General features: G+C 49.4%; 1 protein-coding gene across 1 annotated transcript in view; it reads right to left on the minus strand.

The window, feature by feature from the left end:
- LOC135901298 (proton-coupled zinc antiporter SLC30A2-like) overlaps positions 1-16,654 on the minus strand; it is a 95,314-nt gene extending 78,660 nt beyond the window's left edge. Inside the window, exon 1 of the mRNA XM_065431036.1 lies at positions 16,053-16,654. The gene's annotated coding sequence lies outside the window, so the exon portion shown is untranslated. The remainder of the gene's footprint in view (positions 1-16,052) is intronic.
- Positions 16,655-16,898: the final 244 nt, after the last annotated feature.

The raw sequence follows: 16,898 nt of genomic DNA on the forward strand, positions 1-16,898 counted from the left end.
GCACATTGCCTGTATCCGTGAGAAAGCCAAATAATAATCGTCACCCACTCATGCATGTGCGGCGGCCCAATTCAAAGCAAATTCAATAGCTAAAGAACAATGCGGAAACTCTACTGAAGTTGTCTAAGTATGCGTAAGCGTACCTCGGTATCTCAGTTAGCCCACCCCCAAATGTAAGTTGGACCACGCCCAAATTTCAACTTGGCTTATCCCCTAATTTAATTTGGCCAACCACCAAATTTCAACTTGGCCAAACCACAAACTTCAAGTTGACCCACCCACAAATTTCAATTGGCCCATCCATACTATAAGCTTCCCCATGCAAGTATCTTTTTTTCTTTATTTGTGGGGGGGGGGGGGTGTTTAAATTGTTCCTTATCGTTTATGGAGCTACCAGTCATCTACATTTACACTATCATAACGATTGAATGTCCTAACTGTGTAAATTGCGCATTTTTGAGCAGATACAAGGCATTACACTCATTGCATGACGGGGCCGGAGTACTCGCCAAAGAATGCTTAAGCATTAAAAAAGCAATGTATAGACTAGCTGGCATTCGTCACCCGCGATGTAAAGGGTATACTTGCCACTAAATTTTTCAGGGCCTGCATTCATTGTATCTAAGTGAATGACGCACACATCGAAACAAGCTGCAAAGAAAGCTCCTCTACCAGCCGCTATTTTGATTTTCAGTAATACAGGCAACGAGTCCTACCAATCACAAGTGCGATCGAGAGGCCGTATATTCGCGCATAATTTTTACAGCGGGAAGAGAACCCATAGTGCTGCATTTTCGACTGAATTACAGTTGATAACATGCAAGGTGATGAGTCCCAGGAGAACATTCAGCATACTGAGGACACCCCCATTTTTGTGTAACGTACAAATTGTCGCGGTAAAACGCTGATGAGCCAGCCGGAAAAATGAAAAAGTGAAGCGTTAGGGGATGCTTTGATACGATCAATAAGAAAGGCGCCTTGCCTCGCAAACAACGCTGTTCTTTGTCAGAACAAAGTTGTTTTGGCCAATGTTGTGCAGCGACTGCTTCTTGCGCAAGCCATCACGCTTTCCTTGTGGCATCATAGAAACTCCATAACCGTCTGCAGGGCTCTTGCTGTAGTTATATGCGGAACAGCACGGCATAGCGCTAGCACAGAGAGCAGGAAGCACAGCGTAAAACATTCGATATGCCAAGCTAAAGAGCCGAGCCAGCGCCTTTAATTTTTTTGCTGAGATAAGGAGAAAAATGGTGCGAACGAAAAAGGAAAGCAAGCAAAATGCAAAATCCACGCGTTTCCAACGGCAACGGCAAGGAGACCAATTGTCATGCTGGGTGGCGTGAGACGGGGAGGGCTACGCTTGTTTGCGGCGTGATTTGCTGAAGTCAGTCCACGGTACCAGCGTGTGTGACGGGGATCGCTGCTCTTGCAAGGGACGATGGCGAGCAGCTACGAGCGAGGCTCGATGTGACGCTCCCTTGGGTGTCGTCGCCGCTGACACTAGTGGCAAGATTTCACCGCGACGAAGGGCCGTTCTCGTCGTTGGCGGAATTAAAGCGCGCGAAGAAAAACGTAGTGCCGCGCAAGACGGGCTGTGCGGCGACGATGGCTACGATATGGCGCAGAATAGCACGCGTCGTCGGTATGGAAACAAAGCGCTGTATGGCGGCTGCTGTGAATCGCGCCCATGCGTTGGATTCGAGATAGATTATCCGCACCAGTCAATAGAGACTTTTAGCTCAGCGGGTTTACGTTTCGCTCCGCTCGCGGTCTCCACCGTTGCGCCAGCGGAGCGGCTCGCGAAAAAAGAATTTTAGCCCGGCGGATCACTCACCCGCTCGAGCGGGGCGCTCTGCTGCCCCACCTAGTGGTCCGAATAGGAGTTACTGAGAAATGAATTTGAATTGCGCTTGCTTTTATAATGCAAGAAATGTTGAATAAAGATATATTACATGTTCTCAGTACATTATTTGTTAATAATATACTGAGTACAAATGTACGGGTCAGCGCCGCAGTCACAGTCGTCGATGCAGAACTGCCGGCGTTCATGTTCGCGGCTGCCGTCTTGCATTTCCCATACACGCCCGCGCGCGCTTACGCACGCTCGCGCGCTGCGTATACGCTCCGCTGGGGAGTGCTTTCCAGCGGGCGTAAACGCTGCTGCGTAAAACCGCTGGCCGCCTCAGCGTCGTGCGCATGCGCAGTCGTGTCTCCGCTCGCCCGCTCCGCTCCGCTGGCCGTAAACCCGCTGGGCTAAAACTCTCTAATATATCGCGAAATGAAATTACGCGCCCGATAGTGGAATCGAAGCTCTGGCCCCCAGCACAGCAGCTCGATGCCATAACTATTAGGCCACAATCGCACGTATACTTCTGTCGTGCTAATTAACGACTATTATAGCTATTTAAGATAATCGCCACGTGTGTCACATCGCGTATAGCAGGGCTGCTGAGAAGCACATGCGCCTGCGCCAGTTTGCTTTAAGCCGAAGACGCAGGAACGAAATGGCCAGACTTATAGCAATTGATTATAGCCGCTTCAAGTGAGTGAGTGAGTCCACAATCGTCGGTGATATTTTAATCCCAATGTTATGAACGCGGCTACTACTAAATGTGTGCGAAATTAAAAATAATATAGAAAGGTGTCGCATCTGTTTCGGAGCCTCGAAGGGCTCGAAGCGGGAAAATAATACTACATTGGCAAGCAGCCGTCAAATGTGAGCTTTCACAATTGCTTTATTAATGCCCATTGCATGCCCTTAGGGCTCTAACGTGTGATCAATGAAAGTCACCATACACGTCAATGCGAAATAAAAAGTTCTTGCGTGGAAAGCGAAAGAATGAACAGAAAGGCCCATTCGATAACGTGCACAATTTTTAAAGAAAGAAAGGAAGGAAGGAAGACGCGCTTAAACTATCGTACGCCCAAATAAAACTTAATCACCATACATATACGCTGCGCGTGTTAAATACTGAATCTGGAGCGAATCAATGAGAACGCTCAAATTGCTATGAACAAATGCAGGAAGTGCGATCGCTCGCACCGAAAACAAAGTTCAGCCCGGGGGCACTGGTGAAGCGGGAGTCTTCGCATCGCCTCATTGACTGCGTTTAAAGTTTACTACCAGCCTTTGTAGGCACTGTTATTTACAGGGAGGAAAACGTCACTCCGTTCTTTTTTTTTTTCTTTTTGAAGCGAAGTTTTGCTAATCTCGCCGGGTTTCCTGACCGCAGCTGCGGCCTAGCTATTTATAACCTTGCCGAATAGGCCAACCAGTCCCAGCGGGGTAGGCGATCCGCGTGCGCCGCTGGTTTCCTTGCAACACCCCCAGATGGCGCAAGCCTCCTCGCGTCCGTGGCTGCCCGGTAATGAGGAAGTAAACGCATCTTGCGGACAGAATGGATTAGAATGGCGCCACGTACGTATGTGCATGCTGCCTCTGAAACCATGATGCGTTCAAGGCGTCCGTCGTACTCGCTATACCGCTCAACAAAAGGTTCGGTATAATTTGTGCGCAACCAGGCTTGTGGGTGTGCTCGTGCTTGCTCTCGTGTTTCGACTCTTCATGCACTCACACACACCTTCGCTGTATAAAGATTCCAACTCGTGGGATCTTCTGTTTTTTTTTTCTCTTGAAGGTATACTAAAGGAAGAATGAGAAGTTTGATACATCATGTTCTTTTTTTTTTGCATAAGGAGTGCTACCATTGTCATTGTGATAGGAAACTTGGTAAGACAGTAAATATGCAAAAAAGGAAAAGAAAAATTATGCAGATCCCATGCACTGTGGGAATCGATGTAAGCGAAGCTTTCTGGGCTGTTTGCTTTGATTGACGATAATTGGCGGTGATGTTGACGGCGAACGTTTAATTTCGTCAACGTTTTGTCCAACACGAGAGCTGTGAGTTGAGGTTAAACGTTACCTTGCGCGCACCACTGCTGTTTGTCCGCGAAGTACGCAAAACAAAAGGGAGAGGAGGTGTTTGCTTGAGGCGTTGATGTGCGCTGTATTTCATAGCCTCTCAGAGGGTTGAGCATTGTCATTGCCTCACATGGCACATCGCATCGTGGCAGAATGATTCAACTTGAATTGGATCATGGGGCTATATACATGTCAAACCCACAGTCGAATTATGAGGCAGGCCGTAGTGGCGCACTCCGCATAAATTTTCGTACCATGGTGTTCTTTAACCTGTCCCTAAATCTAAGCGTGCGAGAGTTTATTTCGCTCTCGTCAAAATGTGGCTGTCTCGTTCAAATGCGTGATCTCGAGCAATGCCATAGCTGCAAAACTATGGGGGTGGGCGCAGAAGCGTTGATTTGACGTGCGACCTCTTCCGTTGTGTCGCCTAGACCCTGCGGTGTGCTTTAAGTAATGCGGCTCTGCTTTTGCACGCCTTGCGTAAGTTGTTCGCTAAACATATTTGCATGGCTTTATTTTTCAGAAATAGCGGGAATCCTACCTTGAACTTAAGTATGTCCAGCGTTTCTTTGCTTTCTCACGTCACAGTTTCCCTATCACCCCCCCCCACCCCTGTATTTATATGGGAACTGCGAGAAAAGAGTGGCAAGGCTGTTAATCATTTGTTTCGAGACTGCGTCGGTTCTACCCATTCTCTACCTCGTCTCCCTCTCCTCTCTTCCATTCTATCTAGCTTCCCTCTGGACTAACACGTTGGCAGAAAGGTAAGCGCTTGCGGGGGGGGGGGGGGGGGGTTGATAATTACAGCTGTCAAGAGACTAATGTGGCGACGACCTGGGAGCACCAGAGGGTATTGGGCACATTCGACGCGATGCGGTCCAAACGAGTTTGTCCTGTCTCTTCTCTGCCACGCTCTGAACCACCCACAGGACGCGGTGGGCCGGAGAGCAGCAGTAGTGGGAAAGTCGAAGGGCAAAGAAAGCTTCGCTTTAAAACTGGTGGTGACGCTGCTTAAGCGCCCGCAACAGCTCGTCATGACGTCGCTGATTTTTTCCAGCGTCTGCCGGGTTCTGCCGATAGTTCATCGTCCAGAAAAGAAATCTGTGACGCCATGCTGACGTACCCGCGCCGAGATGTTCGGCGCAAAAAAAGAAAGAAACAAACCATGCACTTATTTTTTTCTCCTTGCGATAAGTCCTTGTCTGTCAAATAAATAAAAATATAGTTCAACAATGCATTACCGGTCTAAACTGATCTATTGTAGCTTGTTAGTGTCCCTTTGAATTGTAGAAGAAGCATTGCAGGGTGTCGGCTGCTAGAGCCCCACTGTTCACTTTCACTTAAAAGATTACTGACATGACAACTACTTTGTTTATTGTTTTAAATGAAGGTTTTTGGCTTCAAAGCTCTACAGAAATACAGCGAAAGCTCGGCGCGCCCTATATAAATTACCTTAATCATTTTTCTCGAACCACTTCCGGTTTCGTTTCCTAGGAGGCGTATGTGGTATGACGTCATGATGAGAAGGTGGTCACGTGAGTGCGGAACATCGCGACGATTTAGCACTCCCTACAGCTCGCGCGGTGGGCCTCGCAACAAATATCGATCAGCACAGGAGATAAGCGAGGTTGCGCCAAAACGCCACAATGTCGATCACCACCTCATGACGTCATACCACATACACATGCGCCTCCTATAGGAAACGAAACCAAAATGCATAAAAGCTATTATGGTAAATTATTTAGGACACTGAGACTTGTCAGAACTTTTTTTCTGGAGTTTCGTCCTGAATAGCTTTAATTTCAAGCAAAAAAAAAGTAACATTTTAAGAAATTTACGTCAGTATTCCTTCAACGGGCTATGAAATCTCGAGATAATTTTGTTGAAAACGAATATTCAAAGTATTCACAGCATAGGAGTAAGGCTAGTAACCACGCAGATTTACAAGTGGCAGAGTTCTAATTGCATCCTAACAGACTATATGGGCACCTGCCACGGTGTGCCGCGTAGCTACACCGTTGCAAATACACGATGGGGCGGATATGACCTTAATCCCTGCTACGCACGTTACGCAGTGGGAGCTGTCCCTATGGATATCTTACCCTTGGCATACAAGCTAGTTGTCCCACGTAACTCGAGCCAAACTTTGAAAATATGCAAATGCCACGCAGCTGGACAGAACCAAGGTGATGTTATTTGCCGTCGCTTAGAGATACTCAGATTATTGTATTTTTTTGCATTCCGACTAACTACATTATTAGTCTTAATGAATTATTGAACTTCTCAAATATTATGGTATGAAAAGAGCCAATTAGATACTTATAGATGAACATGAAAAACTCCCGATACAGCATTCAGCATACGCGCTACATAAGAACGTTTCTCCAAGCGTGAGAGAAGGCCGCCAGTACACGAAAATTGCCGCGTTACTGGCCGCTCGAGGCACTTTGCATTTGATTCGTGGTCTCTTTTTGCGGTATTCGCGGTTAGTTAGTTATTACAATATATAATTGAAAATTTGCTTAATTAAGTAAGACTAATTATATAGCCAGGCGGTACGCAAAAAATAACCTTTCTCCTAGCGACGGCAAACGACAATACCTTGGTTTTGTCCAGCTACGTGGCATTAGCATATTGTTTTTAAGTTTGGCTCAAGTTACGTGCGACACCCCATATAAGAGAACGCCTTGCAAATGCAGCCGCACAGTGTGGACCTTGCGTGCGAAGCAACGGGCAGGCACTTCAGTTCAGGTCAGGCAATGCTAGGGTTCTCTGCTACACTTCCGGCCCACTGTAATGGCGCCAGGTCTTAACGCAAAAGCATTACACGCCCCATAATGCGCAAATCCGGCTCTGTAGTCTGTGGCGTGACCGAATGATCGTATTAAAAATGGCCGACGGATAAGAGTAAAAACGCGTCAAAAAGTATGCTTGGATTGACCTCAGATTTCTGAAGGCGGTCCCTGTAAACAAAGTAAGCCTATGCCGTTGTAAAGAACACTAGGTGAACTTCGGTTTCTTGGTGGGAATTCGACGAACCCCCGAGGCACCAGGGTGCGAGACGAGCCCGCTTCGGAAACCCGCCATGGTTGCTCAGTGGCTATGGTGTTGGGCTGCTGAGCACGAGGTCGCGGGATCGAATCCCGGTCACGGCGGCCGCATTTCGATGGGGGCGAAATGCGAAAACACCCGTGTACTTAGACTTAGGTGCACGTTAAAGAACCCCAAGTGGTCGAAATTTCCGTAGTCCTCCACTACGGCATGCCTCATAATCAGAAAGTGGTTTTGGCACGAAAAGCCCCATAATTAATTAGCCGGCTTCCGCGTTGTCACGGCACCTCCACGGTTCTGGCTGACTAAAGGTGTGCCGCCTACGTCATTGGGCACGTAGCGGTTCAGCCAATGGGTAGGAAGTGGCGCCACGTCATGAGTGTACAAAATAAAAAAAAAGCATTGATGTCCAATCGAATGCCCCTGAGCTGTCCTTCCAATTGTTAGCTCCTCGCAGGCAAGCGAGCTCGCTGAGATGCTTGGCGCTTCTTCATGTGGCCTTACCGGGGCGCGATTAAAACGCAGGCGAGAGCTCGTGCAGAGAAGGAAAGTAGATGATGATGATGAAAACGTTTTATTTAAAGGGAAAAAAGGGAGAGGGGAGTTAGGATAAGGGTGGTCGGATTCCTATTCCGGAATTCCGTTGGCTAAGGCCGCCACCCTAGCTCTTTCCACGATGGCTCGCTGGTCCTTGAGGGTTGAGCTGGACAGGGCTGCCTCCCATCCTTCCCACGTTGGCTGTTTTATAATTTCTAAAGCACTATTAGCCTGGCAGGCCCATACCATATGGTAGAGATCTGCTTTTTGCCCGCAGAATTTACATTCGGCTGAAAAAGATTGTAGCTCAATAGCATGCAGCTTCACTGGATTATTAAATGACAGGGTTTGTAACCTTCGTAAATGGCATTCCTCCGATTTGTCCAATCCCTTAGCTGGGCCCGGGTATTTTCGTCGCGATAAGCGCAAGTGTTGTAATACGTCTGCATAAGTTATTAATGGCACTGGGAAGTCCGAGTCTTCGGGGAGGGAGGAGGAGGGACCCCGGGGGAGAAAAGCTCGGGCGGCAGCGTGTGCACGCTCGTTTCCCTCTACACCCTCATGACCTGGCACCCAGATCAGCTCTTTGCGCGAAGCGAAGACCCCAGATTGTTTGAGGATCCTGCAAGCTAGCGGTGCAATTCGGCCCCGCGTGTAATTTCTATAGGCAGTTTGCGAGTCTGTAATGATGTATTCTGAACTAGGATGCGAAGCCGCCATAGCGATCGCCGCCTCTTCCAATTCTGCAATTTCCCCGTGCCGAACAGAAAGTCCATTGACCGTCTGTCCTTGATGCACCACCGATATTGTGGAGACTCCTCCCACCGGACCTGCAGCATCCACGAAGAAGGCCCCCTCTAATTTAGAATAGATCTGGTCCGTCTTTTTGGCTCTTGCCCTCCTCCTTGCTTGATGATATTCTGGGTGCATGTTTTTAGGAAGGGGCAGGGTCGCGAATTTGCACCTCCACTCTTTCGGAATGTCTTGTCGTGTTGCCGTATAGTAAGGACAGCCGATATTTAGGTCCTCTAGTACCTTGCGTCCTGTTTTTGTTCCTGCCAATCTGGCATATTGACTTGATAGGTGGGCCTCAATTATCTCATCTATTGTATTGTGCACCCCCAACTGCAATAAGCGCTCTGTAGATGTTTTTACCGACAGTCCTAGTGCCTTCTTATATGCTGTTCTGATCATGACATCGAAATGTTTTAAATCGCACCTCCTCATCCGAAGGTACGGAGCTACGTACACAATTCTGCTGAGTATAAAGGCTTTGACCAACCGAAGAGTGTCGTTCTCCATCATCCCTCTCGTTTTATTGGTGATACGTGTGATCATTCGTAGTACTTGTTCGCATGATGTACGGAGTTGAGTGATCATTGCTGCGTTGACACCCTTGTTGTTAACCAATAATCCCAGGATACGCACCGTCTCCACCTCAGGGATCGCAGCGTCGTGCACCCTAATTTTGACCGGGGCTTCATCTTCTCGTCTGCGCATGATTAGAAGTGCCGATTTTTCCGGAGAGCAGCGCAGTCCGCACTCCTCGGCATATTTTTGGACTGTCAAAGCAGCCTCTTGGAGCGCCTCTTCCATCTGCCCCAGACTGCCCTTCGTCACCCAGACCGTGATGTCATCTGCATAGAGGGCGTGACGAATTCCCTCTATGCGATCGAGTTGCTCAGGCAAATTTATAAGAGCAATATTGAAGAGCAGAGGGGAGAGGACGGCTCCTTGTGGCGTACCCCTGGTGCCCATAGGGATTGGCTGGGACCTAAAATCTCCAATTTTTACATGAGACTGTCTGTCTAGTAGGAAGTCTCTGAAGTATTCAAAAGTCCTTCTTCCACACTGTGTCTTCCGCAGGTTCTCCAGGATCTTTGAGTGCTTCACATTATCGAAAGCGCCCTTGAGATCTAGGGCTAAGATGGCTCTGCTACTGCGTTTGTTGGGTGGGTCAATAACTTCCATCTTGAGCTGCAGCAGTACGTCTTGCGTGGATAGGCGCTCTCTGAAGCCAAACATGGTGTGGGGCGTGTAATCGTTTTCCTCCAAATACGCTGAAAGTCTGGCATGCACTGCTTTCTCCATCAGCTTGCCGGCACATGACGTGAGTGAAATAGGACGGAGGTTGTTAATATTTACCTCTTTGCCCGGCTTAGGGATAAAGCTGACGTCTGCCGATTTCCACGCCAGGGGCAGCTTGCCAGCTCTCCAGCACTCATTGATATAATCCGTCAGCTGGCCTAGCATTTTCTTGTTCATGTTGGCGAGCAAGCCGACTGTAACTTTGTCCTGTCCTGGCGTCGTACCTCTTCTCATGGTTAGTAGCGCCGCCTGTATTTCTTCTACTTCGAAGTCTCTGTCGAGTTCTGGATTATCTTTGCCTTCATAGTGCAACACAGGCTCGTCATCTTTGGTCGTACAGAGGTATTTGCTCGTCAGGGCTGCCACCAGCTGCTCATCCGTACCCTCATAGCCGTGGAGGGCTCTCTTGAGGTTCCGCTGCTGCTCTCCACTCGTCTTGCTGGGTTCGATGAGGCATCGCAGTAGGCTCCACGTAGACTTGACGCCAAGCCCACCTCTTAATGAGTCGCACTTGATTAGCCAGTTGTTTTTGGCTAAGGTCCACGCGTATTCCTCCGCTTGTCGTGTAATTTCAGCAATCTTGATTTTAAGCTTGCGATTGTGTTTTTGCTTTTTCCACCTTCTGGTGAGGCCTCTCCTGGCCTCCCAGAGGTGGAGAAGGTGGTTGTCGACTGCCGAGACATCTTCTGAGGTGTGCAGCGTTCTCGTGACTTTCTCTCTGGCAGCTAGAAGTGACTCAGCCCATTGCTCATAATCCTCAATAGGCGAGTCGAGCTGAGGACCCTCGAACTCTCGAAAAAGCGACCAATTCGTAAGCCGAGCTTGTCCCCTGTGTTTACGATGCTTGTTGTGGTCTAGGCAAATTCGGAGTATATAATGATCACTGCCTAAGGTTTCGTGCGTATTTTGCCACTCGCAATTTTTAACATTTTTGACTAGCGTTAAATCTGGGCATGTGTCCCTTGAAACGCTATTGCCTATTCTTGTAGGATGCTGCGGGTCCGTCAGAATAGTAAGAGCCATATCCGATATTGCTGCTGCCAGTTTCCTGCCTTTTACGTTTTCGTTGTTGTAACCCCAAAGAAAGCTGTGCGCGTTAAAATCCCCCACTATAATGAGAGGCGCAGTTTTTGCAGCCTGCATTGCTTTTCGAAAAATTTCGTCAAAGACTGCTGTCCTGTGTTTAGGGCGGCTGTATATGTTAAGTACGTACGCCCCTTTACTGAAACGAGTGTTAGGGAGGATACGAATAAACACATGTTCTATTTCAGCATTAAGTTCGAGGTCTACAGTTGAAGCCGTACTGTCTTTATGTACAAGTATGCAAGTCGAAGTGTTAGTTTTATGTGTACTGTACGATCTGAGTTTAACTGCGGCATTAACGTCCTGTAACGCGATTACATCCGGTCTCTCATCTAGACAGTCCACATAGTGTTGCAGAGATTCCCGCTTACGTTTAAAACCCCTGCAGTTCCATTGTAATATTGTTAACTTAGTTTGACGAGCCATATTGCAAACTGGAAGAGGTCAGTCCTTGTTCTTTACTCAGGTCAAGCGCATCATCAGACGCAATCTGCCTGGTGCCCATTTTTCCTGTCAATCTGGGTGTCTTAGTGCGCGAGCATTCAGCGAATTCTTGTAACTTACGGTCAATCCTAATCTCGTAAGCATGGAGTTTTGAGAGATGCGGCTCTAACATTTTTTGAATTGTCTGCTCTGTCATTCCTTGTAAGTTCTGCTCAATTTTTTTGCTTAGCGTCTCTTCAATTCTTTCTACGCTAGCCTGTAGGCTTGGTAGCATGCGACATTCCATTTTCTCGATTTCCTCTCGCATGCGCTTTTCCATGCTTTCCATCCATGAACTGAATTTATTTGTAATTGCGTCCACATCTGCGCGTGTGGTACACTCCTCTGTCGAGGGTGCAGCCGCCAACGCTACGCTGCCGCCCGACGCTCCTCGGCCGAATTCTGACATACGAGGGGGTGACTTAGTCGCACTACCTGACGGCAGCGGGGGAGGGTTGTCCTCCTCCATCGCCTGAGCTGAGGGTACCTGAAGTGCTCTAGAGTTTCCTGTATCGTTCGCTGCCGTCTTCTCTCTAAGTTGTTGTATTTCTTGTTTGAGCCTTTCGTTCTCAGCCCTAAGTCTCTCATTAGCCAACGTGAGGGGAGGGGAGGCAACCACACTGGCCCAGCTCACCTTGTTGCTGCTCGTTTTGTTCCCGGGACTGTGTTCTGGCTCTGGCCCATCGTGCTTGTCTGCTGGACGACCGCCTCCTTTGGGGCCTCCTCTGAAGGCTCCTGCATGCGGTCGAGGCGAAGGGGTCGCCCCCTGCGTCCGAGCTTGCAGGTCGGGGGCTTCGCTCCCTCCAGCATTCCTGGAGTGATGTTGTTGACTGGCTTTTCCATGGACGGGCTTCCGCTTGGTCCCAGTTCCAGCACCGCCTCTCCTGTACTTTTGCGTGCACTGAATTGATCCCGTGGCATGAGGGCCCCCGCAAATGAGGCAGCTGGGTTGACACTCGTGGCCCTCTTCTAGATCCGTCTCGCCGCAAGCCTGGCATCGACCGGCCTGTGGATTAGGGCAAACATCGGCGCGATGTCCGATCGTGCCGCAGCGGGGACAGGCTGGCGTCGTCTTGCGGTAGAGGCGAACCGGCACAGCTTCGCCCCAATAATAAACGTTGAAAGGCACCCTCCGGCCCTCGAACGTGATCGCTGCTACGTTGGTCTTTCCTAATTTTCGGACTCCTACTACTGGAGCCTCTGGCGAATAAATGGCTTGAGTAATATCCGCTTCAGTGGCTGTGGGGTCCACTTGAATAACACCACGGCTTGTGTTGTCCGATGACTTGAGGTAGGCTTGAACCGCTCGGGCCTGTCCTCCGAGTTGGATCTGTCCGATCGCAAGGACCTGACGAATAAGTTGGGCGTTCTTGATGCCAATAATAATTATATTCTGGTCCCAGGCCAGCCAAATTGCGAGATCCTGCGACGCCCGCGGAACGCCGGCAGCAGCGTACGTTGCTTCCCCGATCTGGTTGCTGCCCTTAAATTGTGCGAGGTTCAGCGTTCCCTTTGGCTTGATGACGACTACAGCGTCTTCCGCTCCGAATTTCGGCATGACTTGTGGCTTCCAGCGTTTACTTTGAGCGTGCTTGCCAAGAGCCAGAGTGTTGACGTGGCCGTCACTGCCGCCACCGTGGCTGCGTTGATGTTCGGAACGGGCGCGCGTCGAGGTTGCTCGCTCCCATTGTTCTAACTTTTTCTGGATGGTATACTCCGTAGTTTCATCAAAAACTGGCGTCTCCGCGGTCGAAAGCTCCATTTCTCGCATGCTGTCTGGGTCATAGCCCCGTACGAGAGCCATGGAGGCCGCGTCTGGTGCCGCGTCCGCGGCTACCGCGCCTACGGCGTTCGCGTGGTTGAAGAAGAGAGTCCCGTAGAACTGCCAAAAATTGGCCCACCTGGATAATAACGATGTTCACGGGTTCCTGGCGACTTCACGGATCTAGTCCAACTGGTTTCGGGCGGTGCAGAACAAATTTTTGGCGGCAGGACATCGATTCGACGGAGCCGACGTGAAATGCGTCCACTCTCCTTGACAGCTCGCAGCGCCCCTCAAGGAAAGTAGAGAAACATTTCACCAGAAGTATAATGCTTTCGCATTCCCACACGTAACCAGTCATACGTGTACCCCTGCCGCATTTTTTTTTCTTCTTCTTTCAGTTGCGCTGCGCAAATGATCGATATTTGCAAGTTGTTTCTGACGCAACCGTGAAAATGTCACGCATATAATTTTGCACGGGCATGTATTTTTGCGCGATGCAAAATTTCGCTGCCCTTGACCTTGGTAAATGTGGGCAATTATCTTTGATCGATCAGCTGATCCGTACCTACAATAAAGTTTATTCACTCATTCACTCACTCAAAGATCAGCTGATTAAATAGGCCATTGCGAAAATCGTTTGACCACTTCATGTTTACCATCCATCAAATTCTCTCTACACATGCGATTTTACCACAAGATAAAGTCACCGTGGTCAAGAATCAGATGCGTGACTTCGCGATTGGTCGATAAGCCCCCACGGTAAGTCACATCCTCGGGCACAGTTCAAATTATAAACATCTTAACAGGTAAGAACTGTTAGGACCGTCGAAGGCAGATTAAATTTTTTCGACGATATTTATTGTTCTAAAACAGGGATAAACCGCGAACAATATATCCAGGCACCATACTATATATTAAAGCGATTGAACCACTCTTTTGAAGGTCAGGGAATAATTCTTGTACGGTTGACGTCTTGCCTTAATTCTTTTTTGTTAGAACTGTTCGAGGTTGGAACGGTATGATATCGTGCATTGGTATATATCACATCAAATGATGCCTTTTTCCACGCATTGAAATAACTGTTCATGTACCTATAGCAAAGTCTGTAACCTCCCTGATGTAATGCCCTACGAAGCGATACAGGTAACCTATAAATAAATAAATAAATAAATAAATAAATAAATAAATACTAGTAGACGAGTGTTCTTTTACGTGACTCAGTCGAGGCTATATGGTATACAGTGCTGCGACTGGGACTCGTTGATAAGCGATCATTTCATAAACCGCTTCTTTACAGAGGGGGAAAAAATCAAGAAATGTCTACTAAGAAGACGATACGTTCAAGATACAATGCGTGCTCAATTGTTTATTTTCTTTCAGACTATGTCGTATATGAACAAATAACAGAAAGACAAATGTATATTTGACAGGTGGAATTGCATAGGCTGTATCGTGGACCATGAAAAGCTTTCATTCAAATATTGGGATGCCACAATTTTTCCCGGCACACAAGCGAACACAATAGGTTTGCAGGGTTCTTTTGCATTTTTGGGCACGTTGGGCTGTTTTCATTGCCATCTACAGATGCAGGTCGGTTCTTTTAACGATAAGGTCTATCTGCGCCTTCACAGGGTCATTCAGGGAGCGCTTGCTTCACAATCAGTTTATCACCGAGACATGCTTCGACCTCTCCGAATTTTCCACTGATCGGTAAAGCTGCGTTGTCACCCGATTAGATCAGACATGCGAGGCTCGGACCAGCCATCCGGTTCTCTTATCCGATCGCAGGACCGCCCAGAGAACGATAGCTTATCTGCACTATACGCTAAAGAGTGCGGCCACCTCGAGCATTACCGCGCGTTGGGCAACCTCCCGTCAGACGAAGTGTCAGGGGGAAAGGAAACGGTCATGCAACGCAGAAATGGGAAACATCTATTACACATATGTTCTGCGTGCTACTTCTGCGGTTCAAACGTCTCAGAGCGCGGTGTCAACCAAATGCCCGCTACAAGCTCATCTGCACGGGAAGGGGCCCTCGTCGATCGCTTCATACAGGAAACCAGGATAATAGCGCAGAGCTGGACACACGTGGGAAGAGGGATTCTGCAAGCTTTCAGCGTCTCAGGAGTAACCTCAGCTTCGACAGAAGAGGCAGGAAGCACATCGAGCTCGAAGCATTTGCGCAACGTGCTGAATGCGCAAATATACGGAGTAAAGGAGGACACTGATGTGTTAGCAAAGCAAATAGCTCAAAGTAATTCACCGAACTTTCATCATTCTTCAAGATAGGCCAGCTTGGTAGCTGCGGTAATAAAAGTTATCGCTGCAAGAATCCGGCTCGTAATCCGGCACCTTAACGACCTATATAGCTGCACCCACAGAACCAAGCGCACACGCAATCATTAATTGCGCCTTCCAGACCCCGACAGATTGCTAGTAAATATGTTGGCCCTCGTGAGTCAACTGCTGCACCTCTAAGGCAGGATGAAGAAAAAAGAAAAAAAAAGAAGCTTATCTTGAGATGTGGCAAGTTGGTCGTACTAAGATGCAGGAAAGCGGCAAGGCACGTTATCGGGTCCGCAACATTTTCGTGCCGTGCGCATGGACGTATATCTCACAAGAGAACAAGCAGAGCAAGGGTGACAGAAAGGCCGTATATCTGCCGCAAGGTGGAAACCGCAGGCCCATTCAAATATCCCACCTAATATCACCCGGGGACGACACCCTTGCTCCCGTGCTCGTAGCAATACGCGAGCTGCTAGTCTCTCCAGGTCGCGGCACGCTCTGCATGCTTGCAGACATTTGCCACGACCTCGCAAAGGCAAACGCTTCTCCCACCGACGTTGCTCTTGACGCTGTCTCGACGCTTTGTCACAGAGAAGCGCGCTACACAGCAAGCGACTGGATATCGGCCCCGATAAATGGCGTGGCGTGCTCGCTCAGCGCCAGAGGCGCCGAACACAGAGAGAGACCTTTCTTTTTCCCCCTTTAACCGCACCAACGATCGGAACGCGTTGTTTTCCGGGATATTGTTGTTGTTTTTTTCTCCTCATATGCGGCGCGCGGCAGCTGTCACGTCGGCTAGATGCAGACATGCAGACAAAGGAAGCAGAATGCTCTCACCAGCTGCGAGTCGCCGATCCCTCTCTGCCAGAGCCCCGCTTCGAATCAGCGGCGGCGTCTCGTCGTTGGGCCACGGTGGAGCAGGGAGTACGGGGCTACGACGCCGCCGGCCGTTATGGCCGATGAATTCGAGGGAGGTGTAGCACTACGGAGCGTCGGCGAACTCGGTGAAGTAGCGGAGCAACGACGGCCGGTTGGCTTGGTTCGCTACTATGCTCAACCGCGCCGTGTCTCAGCAGATAAGTGCGCTGCTGCACACGGGACTCAGGTCGCTGCACCCGGCTCCCAAGGAGCTCTCGCACGGAGGCCGCAGCGACGAGCGCCGTCGTGGACGTCTCGCAATCGCCGGGCGGGTCACAGCGAGGGCGTGCCAGCCCTTTGCGCACGGGCTGGTGGCTGCGCACGGTTCACGGCGCGGTTACAGTTGGTTTCAGTCAACCATGTGTGTCTGGACGGGCGACGATGCAGACGGCAGGGAAAGGGCACCGGTGAACGGCTGGATGTCCGCTGTTGCTGCTGCTGCACCCCAAGGTGCAGCGCTGCGAAAGAAATGCGAGGAGGGAAGAGTAGAGGAGGAAGGAGTGCGCCAGGCGCAGTAGCAACAGCTGCACGCGAAAAAAAAAACGACCAGACGCCTGCTCTCCCTCCTCACCGTTCACGTGCATGCGCAGCAGAAAGGACGCGAACACGGCAATGCCAATCGAGAGCAGCTTGACACGTCTGTGAATGATGCGCTGTCTGGGGAGTACGCGGCAGTGGCTTTGTTTTGCTTGTGCGCAAGCGGTGTTGAAACATGAACGTAACGTGGAAGCTGAAGATCGAAATGATTGCGCGACTTCGCGGAAT

This window comes from Dermacentor albipictus, chromosome 3 (genome assembly GCF_038994185.2).
Source record: "Dermacentor albipictus isolate Rhodes 1998 colony chromosome 3, USDA_Dalb.pri_finalv2, whole genome shotgun sequence".
Lineage (NCBI taxonomy): Eukaryota > Metazoa > Arthropoda > Arachnida > Ixodida > Ixodidae > Dermacentor > Dermacentor albipictus.